Source organism: Cyanistes caeruleus, chromosome 2 (assembly GCF_971803275.1).
Source record: "Cyanistes caeruleus chromosome 2, bCyaCae1.hap1.1, whole genome shotgun sequence".
In the NCBI taxonomy this organism is placed as follows: Eukaryota; Metazoa; Chordata; class Aves; order Passeriformes; family Paridae; genus Cyanistes; species Cyanistes caeruleus.
The window spans coordinates 81280929-81297637 of record NC_141702.1 but is presented as its reverse complement, the minus strand read 5'-3'; the positions used below and the strand labels follow the sequence as shown (position 1 = coordinate 81297637).

Here is a 16709-nt window from a genome sequence, read left to right as displayed (position 1 = left end):
ATACATTACTTCCCTACTGCACCCTCCCAGGCTTCGGGGGTCTGTGGGTCAGCGAGGCAGGAGGGCTGTGTTCACAGTCAAAGCTCCCTCAGTGTCCACCAAGTCTCTGATTTCAAGGCTTTTCTTCCAGGCCTAGGCACTGTTCTTGTACATGGCTCCAAAACAGCATTGAACCTAAGCACCCAGAAACAGCAAGAAGTGGGGTTTTTTTTTCCATACAGAGGTTTTTGGACATATGCTTGATGCAAGACTGTTGTGTCTTCAAAATTATCCCTCTGGAAGGAAGAGGAAGTGAGTGTGGGAATGCCTAGATGGTCTGAAAAAACGTTCAGTGTTGTTTTGATACAAGTGGCCGCATTGCATTTCATTCTGGGAGGAATATTCATGGCTAAGCTCTAAGCCTCTGATTTATAATGGAAATACTGATAGATCCAGATCCATTTGCAGATGCTATTATAATGTTTCATCCTGGGGAGGGGAGGGGAAAGGGAAACGGCCTCCTTCCCTTTTCATTTTAAATATCGGTACACTCTGATATTGGTTTCATGAAGCATTTGGATGGGTCCTTATTCACAAATGAATAAAAATGAGTAAAGTCCTCAGAATCAAAGGTAAGCCAAAACTGGCACCCATAAGCACAAGGCAACCCAGAGAGCCCATCTGCAGCCAAACCATGCAGCAGACCCAGACACAGCTTAAAGGCTGGCAACAAGACCGCCTGCAGAATCTGCCAAGGAACCAGATGCTGTTGCTTCCCAAGCTTGGCATGAGGGTTCCTGATTGCCATCCAACAAAGAGGAAAAAGAGGAATGATATAATGTGGTGGGATAAAACACATCCCACCTCAACCTCCTTTATTGCTCATTGAAAAAAAAATTGTGGAAGATACTACTGGAAATGTATCATTGTTTTCAGAAATACATACATTAGCCACAACAATGGCCTTGCCAAATGGGAAAAGTAGGAGCTATTTAAATGTATGTGCCATTTAAAAAAAAAAAAAATTAAATCTTCATATGCTGTTTTGGGTATGGATGTCTTTGTGTCTTTTGTTAACTGTTACAGTGATAACCACTAAAATGAATACAAGTGTGGTAAAAAGCTTCCAGTTTTTTACAGTAATATTCCAAAATGCCCTGTCTCAGCACAGCTGTCTAGATCAGATAGACCACAATGATGGCTACTGAATGTAAAGAAGCCAGGTTTGTAAAATGAGGTGTGGAGCAATAATAAAGGAAACTGTAAATAAAGATATGTGATGAGAAAGACTTTATGAAAGAAAAGTTATATTGAGGCATTATATTGATAAGGGCTCTGCTTTTTCTTTAGTTGCACAAGTCTATTGATGTAACTTGATTTCATTGGCATCTCACCTGAGGAAAACTGGAGTAGATTTGGCACAGGCAATATAAAAAGAAGTCATGAGTTGTGTGGCTGTGCACTGGAGGACATATAAGCCCATGAGGGCACCATCAAAAATTCCACTGGAGAGGAGAAAGCAAAATGAATAAGAAAATAAATGTAAAATAATATGCTGCAGGTAGGCAAGGAAATAGGAGGCAGTAAAAAAGTGATGTAAAAGAAGAAATAAACAAATACTCATAGTTACCTGAACAATAACAGCTGTTATCATTACTCTTATCATCATCATCAAATCATATTTTGGAAAATAGCAGGTGCTTCCACAAATGATATTTCAGGGCAGCTCAAACATATTTACAAATTCAAGTAATTTTTGCCAGAGACTTTCAGCTGAAAGAAATACATCAGAACATAATAGACAAAACTAGTCCCATAATTTTCATTGTTAGCTGATTTTGCATAGTCAAAAGACTCAGGCACTGGTTAAAAAGGGGGAGGCTTCCTACAAAATCAAGGACAAGGGATCCCCTTTCATTCAATAGCTCAGTGGTTAGAGCTGTCACTGAGGACAAGGAGACTCAGTTTCAATGAAACCTGTAGGGTTTCACATTTCCCACATGAGGTTGTTGTCTGAACAGGGCTGTGATGTGGTTTCACATCTTTTCTGGGCACAGGAAAATATTGGATATTAAACATGAGTCGTCCACGTTAACAAAACTCTTCTGGCTGCTGTGATACTGGCCCACTTCTCTCCCATTCTGTCTTCTCATCTTTTACATCCCTTACTTTTCATTAATATTTTTAATTTAAATCCTTTCTTGTAATTGTTTTAGCTTAGAAAGATGTGTCATTTTCTTTATCTCATTCATACAACTTTTTTATTTTCTTTCTTAATTCTTGTCTGTTTTGGTTCAGTCTAACTAATTTTAATTCTTTACCAAATTATTCATACTTTCAAAGAACACATTCAATAAAAACATTCAATAGGTGCACAGTCCTTCTTACAATATTTTCAACAGGTTAAGTCAAAACACTTGGTGAAATATGAGTTATGGAAATATGTTTATTGTAAAGAAGAATTTAAGACAGTGAGAAATATATTGTAAAATTATAGAATTACATACCAAAGGATAAAAGGTTATTCTTGGCGCATCTAAGTTCCAAATACATATTTATATTCACAGAGAATTATATGTGATAAATTTATTGTATGTATGTATGTATGTATGTAGAATCCTAGCTGTTAAAAATTTCACTGCCATCCATGTTTATACACTGGGAACTGAAGAAATATGCTACCATGACAAGGTGCATCTCAAATGGTTTCTCTCACCTTTGCACAGTACTGGAAGATGTTTCCTTTTCTGAAGCAAGATATTTCAGATTAGTAATTAGTAAAGAAGGTTTTGGGTTGAAAGGCTGCTATGTTTTTATACCTGTGTATGTGACCTAAAAAGTATTATGATATATTTGCTTCATGCTGAGTATAACTCTCTTCCTAGAGGACAGCACTGCCTACTGAAGCAGTATCATAATCATGGTATGATAGAATGAATTACAGCATTACAGAAAACCCAGGCAACTAATGAGTACTGAAGACCGTAAGCACCATTGCCCGAGATTTTCTATTCTAAAATCTTCCTTTGTTATACTCCAACTTGGCTGAACATTGACTATTTGAGGTAGAATTTTCCATGATGCTTGGCTGTCTCAGGCTGATAATTACAGTTCTTGTTTTGCTAAGTTTTACAAAAAAAAAACCAAACCAACAAAACAAAAACAAAAAACCCCGACTCCTTCCTTAAATAGGGCCCTGTTATCCTGTGAAACGAGTTTTTACATTAACTGACTGGCTTATGACTTCTTTGATGGAAGAAACAAGAAAAAATGTCCGTTCTGATACCAACAAGGTGTATCAGCAAAATGCCACAAGTCTGGCCATGTTACAGCTTTGAAGCAATCAGGTTGGTCTTGTCCTCCAGAGACGGAGTGGTGGCAAGTGCCGAAATCCTGCGGACAGACCTCTCTCTGGGGTGGTGTGCCTACCTCCCACTCCTCACCTTTGCTGCCCCTGGGTGCTGCTGCTGCCTGCAACACGTCCCCTTCCCAATTTGGACAGCGGGAGTCGCCTCCCCAGGCTTCAGCAGTACACTGAAACCACAGGAAATTATCTTTCTCTGGGTGCTGCGGCTGCACGGTCAAACGTGGCCTTCATGACGAGATACCCTGTGCCCGACCGGGGCACGGGGCCGTAGTGCCCAGGGGCTCCGGGAACAGCCTGCCCGGCTCCTGCAGCCCGGAGGAAGTTGCAGGGGGACTCTTCAGGCTGTGGAGCCGGTCCCCCTCCCTCCCTGAGCCAGTCTGCTGCTTGGGCACTGCGAGCGAGCCGGGTGCCGCCGCTGGTCCCTCCGCCGAGGCCTTCTTGGCCATTGGGGTGTCTCCAGCCGGTGGAGCACCTGGAGAGCTGGCGGCCGGCGGCAGCAGCTGTGGCAGAGCGGGGCTGGCGAGCCAGCGAGCGGCGGGGGCACCCGAGGGGCCCCGGCCCCGTGAGCAGAGCGGAGAGCAGGCTCCGAGTTACTAACAGCTTCCCTGGAAGCCGAGCCGGGGCCGCGGCCAGGGCAGGCAGCCAGCCAGCCCAGCATCCCGGGAGGCTTCCTTGGCTGTCTTCGCCCACCTCTTTTGCTCCATCCAGTGGTGACGAGCCATCTTGGAGCCTCCAGGCTTTGAGAGTGAAGCCGAGGGCACAGGGCGCCTCAGCCGCCCTGCCTGAATCTCCTGCAGCCCTCAAAGCAGATGCCCCAGCCGCTCCCCCGGTAGCGGAGTGCCGGCAGCGCCCACAGCCCCGCTGTGCAGCCGCACCCCCGCGAAGAACGGCGGGCTCAGGGCTCCGGCACCTGTGAGTGCAGGACAGCATCGCTGCCTTACAGCCCTGGCTTTTCTTCTGACCAGCTGCCTGACCTTACCTCCCTGGGGTGGGGTGCTGATACCTCTGGCGCTTCTGGGGTGAGGCAGAGCAACAGGAGACGAGGGCAGGAGGGGCCTCTTCACTTCAGTCTGAGCCCAGCGGGGAGTGTTGGCTGCTGGAGTGATGCTAGGCCCCGGTTTCCAGCTGTGTCCAAGGTGAAAGCAGCCTGCAGGGCCCCTCTACTACAGCCAGAGCAGCTTGTCAGGTGCTTAAGGTGCTCATCACTAAGGGCAGCATTTGGCCTCCCATCATCTGTTTGGAATTTTTTTTTTTTTTTTTTTTTTTTTACCTTTGGCTTTCATGTCTATTTTACCAACCAGTAAACCAGTATTCTCACAGTAATCTACATGTTGCCCAAAAGAAATGCACATTGTCTCAGAGCAGGAACCCAGCAGTGAAGAATAAGAGCCTTCATCATCCCCCCCCTTCCCCATTCTGTCCTCTCTTACCCAGGGGCGTTTTGATGCCACAGGATAAAAATAAATAAAAGCGAGTACTTCCACTTCCTCGGAGCAGAGCTGATATGGCAGTAGCTCACTGGATGAGAGCAGCTCAGACCTGAAACGCTTTCTTCTCTGTTGGGATCACAGCTTGAGCGTAGGCTTGTTGTGTCGGAATGGGCCTACTGTACCCAAACATCTGAGCTTTCTCCAGCTCCTAGAGGAACATTTTATACTCATTATACATGCAGCAGAATTTCAAAATATGTCCCTGGGACCAGAATGCAGGAGGAGGACATTAAAGGTTAGGAGGTAGTAGGGGAAAAGCAAAAGGAGTGAGTAATCCAGAGTTGCCTGATAACCCTTCAAGTCTTAGCCAGAATTAACCATATTGAGATGTTGTGAAAAGGGGAGATGCATTGCTTGACATATTGCTAACAAAGAGAGGTTTTCATTGCTTTAGGTACCTTCTAGAAGTAAAAAGCAAAGAATCAGCTCCACATCCCAGGTTTCAAAATGTTATGATCTAAGCACAGGATTCATCACTGCCACCACTAAGAGATCATACATCCTGGAGTGCCATGAGCCATCCATGATTTGTGTCATTGCAGAGGATGATAAATCACTGCTAAAGACATAACAAGCAGCATCATCGCTGCAACACAATAGATCACGATGCATCAAGATCTTTGCTAGAATATTATTTACGGTTATCAGGGGCTTAGAATGGCAAAGCAGAAGCTGATATTAATCTTCTCTGCATTGTGCCTTTGTGCGCATTAAGGGCCCTCCCTGCCCTGGGAAAAATGGGATCAGTAACACTCACTGATGCAATAGCCACTGATTGCATACAGTGGGGCTGAGAGGGATTTTTTATATAATTGTGTGTATATTTATTTATTTATTTATCTATTTATTCATTTATGGGGAAACGGAACAACAGCAAGAGCAAGTCCCATTCTTCAAAGCTTGTGCTGCTCAGAACCCATCTGTACATGCAGACATGTTAAGGTCTCTGTTCCTTGCAGTAACCTTGGGGAGAGAATTTAGTCATGAAGCTTGAGCAGACAAGCGACTTACTTGTTTTCAAAGAAGCTCCAAAGGTCTGGAAAAGTTGTAGGAGTTCTTCCAGCTCTCACCCTATTCAGCACATGCAAAGACTTTAACAAATAAAGCTTTACTCCTCAAACTACTTTGGGAATCACTTTAAGGGAGGTGCTAAAAAACTGCTGGCAGAATTAATGTCTGGGGGGGTTTGCCTTAAAAATAAAATTATTCTAAAATTCCATGCCCCTTAAAAAACCAAAAAAAAGAAAAAAAACCCAAACCTAGACAATTCAAACTTCTGAAAACTACTATTTTTTTTGGAGACTCTCTGGAAACAGACTCTCACTCTGTCAATCCAGTCAAGTGTTTCTGAGGCACTGGGACATAAGACATAAGAAAGAGTTATTTCTCTTTCTTATGCAGGACATTGCTGATTTAGGTCACATCAACAGGACTAACAGTTCCATTTAAAGAAATGCTGAGATGGATAGAAAGTTGGGCTTTTTTTAAAAAAAATACTTCTTGCTGGAAGGAAATCTGCATTTCCAAGCTGTTGATGACATTTTTGACAAAAAAAAAAATCCACAGTGCTTTACAAGAGTCTCTCCAGCTCCAGCCTTACCCTGTCAATGGAGGAATATTATCCCTCTTCTGCCATCCTAAAGACAAAAGACACAAGTAAAGTGCCTTTCAGTTTTATATCAGTTACTCATCCTGTGTTTGCTTCATGATGTGAAGCTGAACCCTCCCACAGATTTTAATTGAGTTAAATCATTGCCAGAACCTTTTAGGCTCCCTCTCGCACACCCTTCAATGTGTGCATCTCTGATGAGGCATGTGAGCAGAGACGCGCTCCCAGGACGTCTGGGCAGCAAGCCACCTACCTGTGGGCTCTAAATATTTCCATGAACTATATTTCACTTGAACATTTCTTTCCTGTTTAGACAATCATCAAAGTTAGGGAGGGGAATAGGGAGGAGACATGAGCAATTTACTGGAATATATACAGGCATTCCCCAGATTTCCCATCCTCCTCCTTAATTGGATATTATCCCTCATTAATGACTCTGTGAGAGACTGTAGAGTACTAATTGTCTGCAGTTCCTCTCTCTGAGCCTCCCCTCTCTCCTCATAGAGATTAGTCTTTTGTTCAAGTTCATGAAGTTTAATTTCTGTTCCTCTCACTGAGATGGGCAGCACATCCAACCTTTGTTCCACCAGAGCCCTCAGAACCTGGTGTCACCTCCCTGGGATGTTGTCTTAGGATAAGAGGGAAATCCAAAACCTCCTCCTGCTTCATTATGAGTCACCAAAGCCCAGCTATGCCCATGCCCTCACTCCAGTCCAGCACAGCTGTGACCATGTTGCCACCTTGCACACCCACCATGTTCCTGTTTCCATCCTGAAGTTATCTAAGCCTTTTAAAAAAAAGCGAAGGTTGGGTGAACATTTGCAGCATGTCACCTCCATTTATCTTTTGAGAGGCTTGTGCTTTTTTAAAGTAAAACAGCTAATCCCAGAAGAACAAACAAACAAACAAACAAAACTTAAGTTTCTATTAATCAAGGACTGATGTGAAGAACAAGTGGTTTTGAATGGCTGAATTATTTTGCATTAATGGTTGCTGGTAAGTATTTTGCAGTAAGATTTCGGCTGGGTTTTGGCATTTTTCTGACTGGTATCTTGCTAATATATTTTAGGTCCATATATTTAAAGGATGAAGCCCAGTAAGCCTTCCCCTGGCACTAAAAAATCCCTTGACTTGACTTTGGGTGTGATAGCCTGTTTTGACTTACAATCTACTTGGTCAGGGCCAGGGAGCGTTCCTGCCATTGTTCCCCTTGTTGCTCTGGAGATGCTGGTCCCTCAGGCTGGTCCTTGTTAGTCTAAAACACTGCCGGGAGCCATCGGGCTGTGACCCCAGAGCCTGGCACAGCCCCACCAAGTCCAGCCATTCCCGCAGCCCTGTCCCAGCATTGCAGGCACTCAGAGAAATGGGTGTCCTTTCTCTTAGACCTTATCTGGGATTTCTGCCATGCCTGTGAAGCACAGCCCTCCTGTCCCAGTTGCTTTTGTGACAGCAGTACTGAAACCAAAGGCTGTGCTGTGTGGGGAGGCAGGGAGACTTTTGCTGGTGTTTTCAGCAGAGTTAAAGTGGCACTGCCTGCTTTCTGCTGTCCTGAGCACCTGCTAGCAGGAATCATAGGTGCACTGCCCATGCTTACTTTTTCCCCTCTCCTGTAACTCTTCTGCTGCTACAGCCACAGGTTGATTTGCTGCTGCCTGCAGCCAGCACAAAGTGATACAGACCTTGGCAATATGCAGGGAACATGACTGTCTTTTAACCACTGCTACACAGGGAAGCCTCCCTTTCCAACAAGCATCAGATGACTTGAAGGCAATTCTTCAGGAAAACCCTCTATAACAGGAAATCACAACTTGAAAAAAGACCAAACCTTTTTAAAAAAAACAAAACCACAGAATTGTTTGCTGCCTTTCTGCTCACAAAACCAAGCAGGTTAAAGTGATGGTAAGGTATTTGTCCCAGGAGTTACAGTCTCTCCAGCCACTAAGTCAGCCTGAAGTGGTTCAGTGTCCAGGTCATCCCAGGACACTGACAAGGTGATGGCAAATGATTTGGCTCCCATCCAGAGGCCTCGTGTTTCAGGCTGGTCTGTCTGTCAGGGAGGTCCTGCCAGTGCCTCATGGCTATCCATCCATTCCACCTCAGCCAAGGTCAGCCCTGCCCAGGCTGCAGGCACACCTGCCACTTAGTCCCTGGTTTCCTGCCACAGCATGGCTCCTGCCCCAGCTGCCAGGTCTGTTGTCCATGCCTAGTGCTGAACAGGTCCTGTGAGTCTTCCTCTTTGCCTTCCAGCCCCTGGCCACAGGGTAACACCACAGCCAGAGCACTTGCAGGTGTTTGGGCTTCATCCCATGCTTCCTGGGATCTGTCTGCTCCCCAAACTCTCATTCTTAGGACAGCAACATCTGGGCTGACCATTCTCCTTTTGCCTGATTCACATGGGGAGAGAGCTTATTTTTCTGAAGATGACAGACGGAAAGGCAGAATGGCTTCCTCTCACACATACCAGCACTGCCTCAGTTCGGGACACCTGGAGCAGAAGCGTTAATGTTCCTCACTTTCATCCTGAGAAATATAGGACAACAGAGACTACACCGTAGTTAGAAACTCTGCTATAAGGTCTGACCCATTTTTGTCCTCCGAAAGCAATCTAACATCTGCTCTCAGTATTTCTGTGTGCCATTTCAGAAATATCTTTGGAAGAGCACTGCTAATTCATGCCCTGCCTACTTTCAAATCATATTATTTCAGACTCTAGTTTATATATGCTTGGGGATGGATCTTTATGTAAACTAAAACTTACACTGAATATTATCTTGGGCATAAATTCAGTAGCAAAATGGACTTGCACCTGGCACTTAAATCTCCGCTCAGTCCATCTGTCCTGCAGATCCTGCTGCAGCTAAGTGAGAAAAAATCTTTGTTGTTCTGTGCTGAGGCAATTTTTTGGAGGCTCTTGGAGGTGGTGAGGAGAAAGGGCTTGGAAAAATGTCTCCCATTGCTCCTCAACCAGTACAGGCAGCAGGCAAGCCAGACCTGTGGGCTTGGTGGGGCATGGGAAGGAGAAACAATGGAAATGCCAGACATTGCTTCAGTGTCAAGACCTGGAACCGATGAACAGCAATCCCTGTGATTAACCACCAAGGGAACCTCTTCAGCACTGTACAGTCAAGAGGCAGAGGGGTTTGACTCCATGTATCAGGGGCTTTCATGCCCTGGAAGAAGAAAATAAAATCCTTGTAGATCCGCTATGCCAACACGAGGCCTGGGAGGCCTGGTGGCTCTCAGAGGCCACTGCTAAAACTCTTGTTTCTGAGTGAGAAGTTTTTGTTCTGCAGATATTCTCTGCCAACAAATATTCCTCTAATTGGAGAGCCATCAAAAATGCTGGCTCTGCTTATTTTAGAGTCCATCTTTGACCTTTACCACAATGAAATACTTCTACTGATGTTCCACCAGAGGCTATAAAACATCTGGCCTGACTGTGCACCAAAGAGCTGGAATTTTCTAGCCATTTCAGTGGCTAGAAATTTAGTGGCATTGACCCCAAACTACAATTTATCTGCACCATTTATGAGTCCCCTGGAAGCCATCTGGCCTGAGATGCTGGGGGCAGCTTGATACATTGAGTAAACCTAGTCCACACCTGGGAGAATGGAGAAACCTGATTTTGAAGGAAGAACTCCAGTCTTACGTAGAATAATGCAGCAGCCTTCAAGGCAGGGCAGTGAGATTGAAGGATGTCTGCCCTTTCACACACCCTTCCCGCACTGTGTCACTGCTGGGTGGCAAAGCAATGGGGAAAGGCAGGAGAGATGTAGATAGCCAGGCAGGATGACGCCAGTTCCCCCTCAGAGGCTGCGTTTCACTGCCACTGTGGCTGTGCCCCTGCCCCTCCAAATCCCCCAGGGGCCCCAAGCAGTACGGAAGGGAGCCAGGTGCAGGGGTTATTTACTTGGACAAACAAAAGCAGTGACTTTCGGCAGGCCTGGGAGCAGCAGCGAGGAGAAGACACCTGCACGTCAGCAGGTGGGCTCAGCTGCTGCAGTGCTGCACTTGCTGCAGCTGCAAAAGGCACATCCCTGCCTTGGCTCAGGGTACCCCCAAAATACGCAACCAGCAGATGGTGCCTTGCCCCACACCCTTATTTTCTGACTCTGTTCCTTCCCATCTCTTCTCCACAGACCATGGGTCTGCTGGCTGGTTAGGCTGGAGTGGACTGGATATAAATTCTATGTAATTTTCTTGAAGAGCAAACAGCACTTGACCTTGTTTCTCTCTTGGTGGGCTGCCAGGAAGGTCAGCTGCCCAGCAACGTTTTTGGTGGTGGCAACCATAGCGGTGAGGCATCGCAATATGTTCAAACTCACATCTAATTCCCTGTGTGTTCTGCTACAGATGAATAGACAAAAGACCTCCTGGGCAGAGAGGGGGGCCCTGCTCCACCAGAGTTTGGATTTTTCACTGTCAGCCAAGCAGAGGATCCAAACTCCAACAATAAGCTCCCTGCTCCAGACGAAAAACATTTATAACCTCTCCAAGCCAGGCTCTGGCAGGGCAATACAAACTGTGAGCTCCACAAGCTAATGACCTTGAAAGTATCCATTTATCTTGGCCTTTCCCCCCAGCTTGAGATGCCACAGAAAATGTGAGGCTTGCTTTCTTCTTTCCATTACTTTTTTTCTTTTCCTTTTTGAGCGAGAGGAATGAATATTCAGGGAATGCAGGCAATATGGAAATTGCTCCGTTTCACCTCTCTGGCTGGAGCTCAGCACTGAGACCACAGTGGAAATCAAGGCTGAGGGGCAATTGGTCCTGGTATTCTAGAAGGGCAATCGGTGGCAAAGACACATCACTGCTTTGCCTCCGTTACCTGATTGCTCCACATTGGCTCTTCCTTCATTAATCTTCATCAATAAACAATATTTACAACCATCAAAACCCAATCCTTTGAGCCCATTGTTCTTATTCACTAAAGGCATCTCATAACTTGGTGTGATGTGACAGCCTGAACTGCATTAAAATCCAGACAACAGGTTAGAAACATCCCTGGAACAAATGGAGCTGGTGCACCGTAAATGTTTTTTCCTCAGGGAGAGCAGTGACTCCCTGGAGTGTGTTACTTTTCAAAGTCAGTGTCTGTTTTCTATGCATTGCCACTGTACAGAATCCATTGCATGCCACAGCAGGGTGCTCCCTTTTTTATGGGATATACAACTTGGGTGTAAAATAATCCCACATCATTTCCTTTGGTGTTTGGTACAGACAGCTTAAAGTAAAAAGGGAAGTCACACAAAGCAGCTGACAACGGGCACAGGCAGAAGCTGCTACTAGGAAACATCCTTCTACTTACAGGGGGGAAAAAAATATTTGCCAAGATGTTTTCTGATTGCTGAATGTTTTAGTTCTCTTACAGATGTGGTGGGATCCAACCACTTTATTTGCAGATATCCTGCAGTAGATCTGGCTGCTGCTCTGCAGCACCTGCAGGCTGGGGCCTGCCTCTCACCTTTGTTCTCAGCCAGTAGAGCTGTCTGCTGGGACGAGCATTTGGTCTCCAGAGAGAATTTGCTGGCTGCTGCCTTTGAAGCAAGCACCAGCTCGTGTTTCCATTTTAGGCATACATGTAATGTACATCTTTGCTTACTGGGCACACTGCAATGCAATCCAGCCTCAGGAATTCTTGGCTTCCCTCTGGATTTTGATGACTTTATGAAAGGTGGTGTTGCACTGAAGGGGTCCATGGTAGTCATCTCCTGACTCACTGCCAGCAGGATGGAGACTCATGATGACTTAAAGAGTAGAAGTTTTGTTCCAGGAGACATACTCCCAGAGCTGCCTGACTAGTGCCATCACTGGACAAGTGGGTAGAGGATCAGACATACCAAGGACACGGGACTCAGTGTGACCCTACATTGCAGGTAAAGGCTTCTATGGCTCTGTGGGCCAGATACGTGTTTTTTGGCAGGCCAAGGAGCTTGAGCCAATTCCTTGTGCTTCCTCTGTCCCACCTCAAGCTCTCCAGGTGCTGAGCAAACACCCTGGATCAATGGATAAGGCTCTGTTCAGCCAGATACTTCAGCATCAGCTTTAAGCAAGCACTTAAAAGTTTGACAGTATTTAGGGAAGTACTTCAGGGGGCAACCAGATTGTATTCAGCTTGAATACAGCTATCAGAGTCAGGCTGCTTTAAAAGTACCTGTATGGTACGCAGGTTTAACTATTTCTTTAAAAATAAAAATCACATCAGAGTAAAAGAAATGCCAAAGCCTTTTTAAGCTCCTTAACACAGTGAATAAGAAATCAAGAGTTGATTTACATAACAGAGATATACATACGTACGTATACGTGAGTGTACATTTGCATGAAAAGCATTTGCAGAGAATTCTAAAAATAGAAGACATTTCAGAGGTTTGTAGGCAAGTAAATCTTTTATGTTTTATTGCTTCCCTCCAATTGATAGTTTAAATTAAAACCCAGTCCCTCTGTCTTCTACAGTCTGCAAGCCAGTGAACCGCAGACTTTCCTACAAACACCTCCTTCTAATTCCTCCACCGAAGGAGCAACCAGGAACTCCCACTGCTACCAAAATGAAGGTCAGTAAAGGAGAGACACCTTTGTCTTGCGGTTCTCCTAAAATGAAATTCACCCCTTAATTTGGAGGGCAATTTTCCTCCAAGGAAGGTAGGAAAATGATAATAGTTCCCTGTGAAACACTCACTATTTTAAGATGAAAATGTTTGGAGCTTTGAGGTATCCAAGCAAAAATGGGAGGAGGTTGGAAACCAGCTCTTGTGAACTTCTGCTCCAAATACTTGAAAAGATGCTTAACCTCAAGCTTAGGCATACCCTTACTGACTCAGGTGGAGTAGCTCCCCTGCTTCACACTAAGCGTATGTTTAACTGCTCCTCTGGGTCAGGGCCCCAATTAGCACACCAAGATCTAATTTTATTCTCAGTTACAGCTGCATAAGACTATATTAAGCAAACCACTTTATACCAGTAAAAAAAATTAGATTAAGCTTTGGCTCAGGGTAGAAAGGGGGAGCACGACACAGAAAAAGGTATCTTGTTGGATGTTACTGCCTCTCTTGTGTCCATACCCTGATAGCTCTTTGACCTCTTAAAACATCTCTGCTCCAACCTTGTCTCTCTCAGACCAGTCTAATTCCTTCTACAAAACAGCCTCTTAGCAGAAAGTGTTTGCATGCCAGTAAGAAAACGCTGTTACCACAGATCCTCCAATTCCTAAAACAAAGCCTGTTAGCCAAAATCTACACAAATCCATTGGTAAAATGCATGTCCTTCACTTGTGTGCATGAGTAACCACGTTAGTGTCACTGTAATCTCTATTTCTTCATCCTTCCCTTCTCCATCAAGCCCTTTAGATCTTGATCCCAAGGCTTCAAACACCAGGTCTCTCGGAAGTAAAGCCCACTGACTTCAGTTTAGCTTATGTGTGTTCTTACAGCCCCTGTTTAGCAAAGCACCCCTTTTCGATGAGCTACACTAAATTATCCAGAATTACACTAAATTATCCACTTACAGATAAATACATGCTTTGGTGTTTTCCTGAACAAAATTAACTTAAACATGAAATCAAGATTATGTCTGAGAATCTTCCCCACCCAAGGTGCAACCTCTTTGGAAGATCAGCCCTTACATTTTGTTCACCCTAGTACAAGCAGCTCCCTTCTGCATGCCAGCTTCAAAGCACCTCACACACTGCTGGATCTGCAAACACCAGCCAGTGCTAAAGTATTTAATTTGCCTGTCATTTGCACCTGTAAAAATCAGGGGTAGATCCAGGAGAGATTATTAATGGGAAGTGAGATGCTGGCCAGTTCAGTCCTCCCAGCTTTCCTGCTTACTAGGAACTGCAGCAGGACTGGGAGATCCCCTCAACACAGCAAGGCCACAAGGTTTGGCCAAGGGCCCCAGAAGGCTCAGGGCTGGCCTTGGCCAAGCATCCAGGAGCTGGTATGTGTGATGCAGTGTCAAACAGGTCCCAGTGATTCCCACTGTGGCTGACAGGTGATGAATGCCCAAGTTAAAGCTGACGAGTGGTTTACCCCAATCTGTAGCAGAAGACTCTCTGATTTTTAAAAATGTAATTTTGTCTTTATACAAGGAAAGTAGAAAAAAGAAGCATGAACAGAGGCACACTTTACGATGAACAAAGCAGAGTTCTTGTTTGAAGCACTGGCAGGAGCCCAGCATCTCTCAGGGGCAGGCACTGGGGTCAGTCCTGTCTGGCTGTCCCTGCCAGGAAAGGACAGGGAGCTTTAAATTTTATTAAATATGGTTATATTGTTTTTTTTTCTTTTAATGGCTTACCTTTTCTTTTTGATTTTTTTTCTTCTTTTTTTTTTTTTTTTTGCAATTGGCATTTGTGGTTGTGCTATGCAATATAAGCCAGAGGATTTGTAGAATTACTGGTAGGACAGCGTTGATGTGGCAAGCCAAAAGTTTGAAGAAAAATTCATGCATGCAGGCTCCTAAATATGGATCTACATGGTTATTTTCAGCCAGAGTCTTGCACATCCATAGTTCTGGGTTAGAAAACATAAGCCCCAGGTGAAGTGCATTTGGAAGATCTCTGCCATCTGATGTGAATGAAGACCCCTGTCACAAAGTCATCTGTATGACCTACTTGCTTCTCACTGCTAAGGAATTGTCCAGGACTCATGTAACAACTTCAAACTCAGGCACATTCCTCGAGCTGTGTGAGGAAGCTTGCACATTGCCTGACCACATTATATCTGCCTCTAGGCAGTGTTATCACTCCTTCCCTTCCATATGCTTAAGCAGAATTTTTACAAAAATAAATGAAATACATATGTACATTATGCAAAGAGTGTTCTTGAGCCGTGCTATATTTGGTTTTGCATGATACGTATCCAGCGTGTAGACCATTGGCACTCGTTTTTTAACTGTTAGAGATAAGCAGAGTCACAGTAAGCTATAAAAGAGTGTAAAATATGCAGGGCCTGATTCTCCGGCTCGCGGAGGCCCCTTTACATCACGCTGGCACTGCACTGGAGTCTAAAAGCAAATGCACATGTGACTGGAATCCACTTTCAGGCCCTTTTATACTGCCAAAAGAGCTTAAAGTTGCCTGAATTCAAATGAGACTCAGATGCTTGTAGTACAAGCCGGTAGCCATCATTAAAATCTTTATTAATGCTGCTGCCCCTCTGCCCCCCAGCAGTGGGGTGAGCAGCAGCAGTCGACCCTGGGCATGAGGCGATGCTGGAATATTGGGGAACACTATCCCTGTCCCTATCACTATCCCTGGGGGTTGTGGGGGCTGCTCCTGTGACCAGACATGGTGAGATGGATGCAGTGGGGGCCACCACAGGCAGGGAGATGCAGGGACAGATGAACAGGGTGTGCGTGGGCAGCTGAACAGGGAGGAGTATATGGGGCTGAGCACCCCACTTTTCCCAGATGGTTCCACGTCCAAACTGAGATCCATATCGCCTGAGTCTCCCTTTTCATGGCTGGCTTTTCTCCCTACAAAGAGCTGACACAGAACAAGCTGTATGTACAAGTGCAGGTACACCCGCCCTTAGTTTTAATCATTCAGCGCCAGCCAAAGTGGGAGGGACAGGAAGGCTCTGCCCGCTCTCCCTATGGCAGCCGCCTCCATCTCGGCCCAGGTTGGATCCAGCCACCCACCGTGCAGGCTCTGGCTCCAAGCGCCTTGCCCCAGGGCCCAGACACAGCCGCTTCTGCATCCAGGAGGGAAACCAGAGCTGCTGGCTCGTGACTGGCGCACAGATCACCAGTTCATGGCTCTCTCTTTTGAAAAAAAAAGTTCGTTTGCATTTAAAGTGTTGGGGGAAAGGATTTTTTTTTTTCTTTTTTTTTCTTTTTTTTTTCCTTTTCCAATCCCCAAAGTCACATGGCCAGACTATTTTAAACATTCCTGGCTATTCCCCCATGCACCAGCTCCCTTGGCTGGCACTGGGGTATTCTCGAAGCTCGGGTAGGAGAGTAAACTCTGCATGTATAATTTATCCATTGTAAAGGATGCAAAATCTACTGGGAACAGGAGGGGATAAGAAAGAGCGAAGACACTTGTGGATGCCAAGAATTCCAAGTGCCAGACCTTGCTAGCGCTCTTCCAAAATGGAGGGTCCTACACGGCTCCCGTTTAGCTAGAGCTGAGCCTAGCCTTGCCTGCTGTGTTGAGATTTGGCAGGCTGCAGCTCGCCATTGTTGTGAGCTCTCATCCAGGCGGCGGTGCCAAGCCTTGCCTCCGGCTGCAGCCCTTCCAGCGTGCACTAATCCCTTAGTATCTGCC

The 16709-nt window shown here is 45.5% G+C and overlaps 1 long non-coding RNA gene across 1 annotated transcript; it reads left to right on the top strand.

Annotated features, from left to right (window-relative positions):
• Nucleotides 1–8010: 8010 nt before the first annotated feature.
• LOC111927574 (uncharacterized) lies at nucleotides 8011–15249 on the top strand. The gene is made up of 3 exons (XR_002863631.2): nucleotides 8011–12321; nucleotides 12899–12996; nucleotides 14929–15249. It is a non-coding gene; the product is annotated as an uncharacterized LOC111927574 (long non-coding RNA).
• Nucleotides 15250–16709: the final 1460 nt, after the last annotated feature.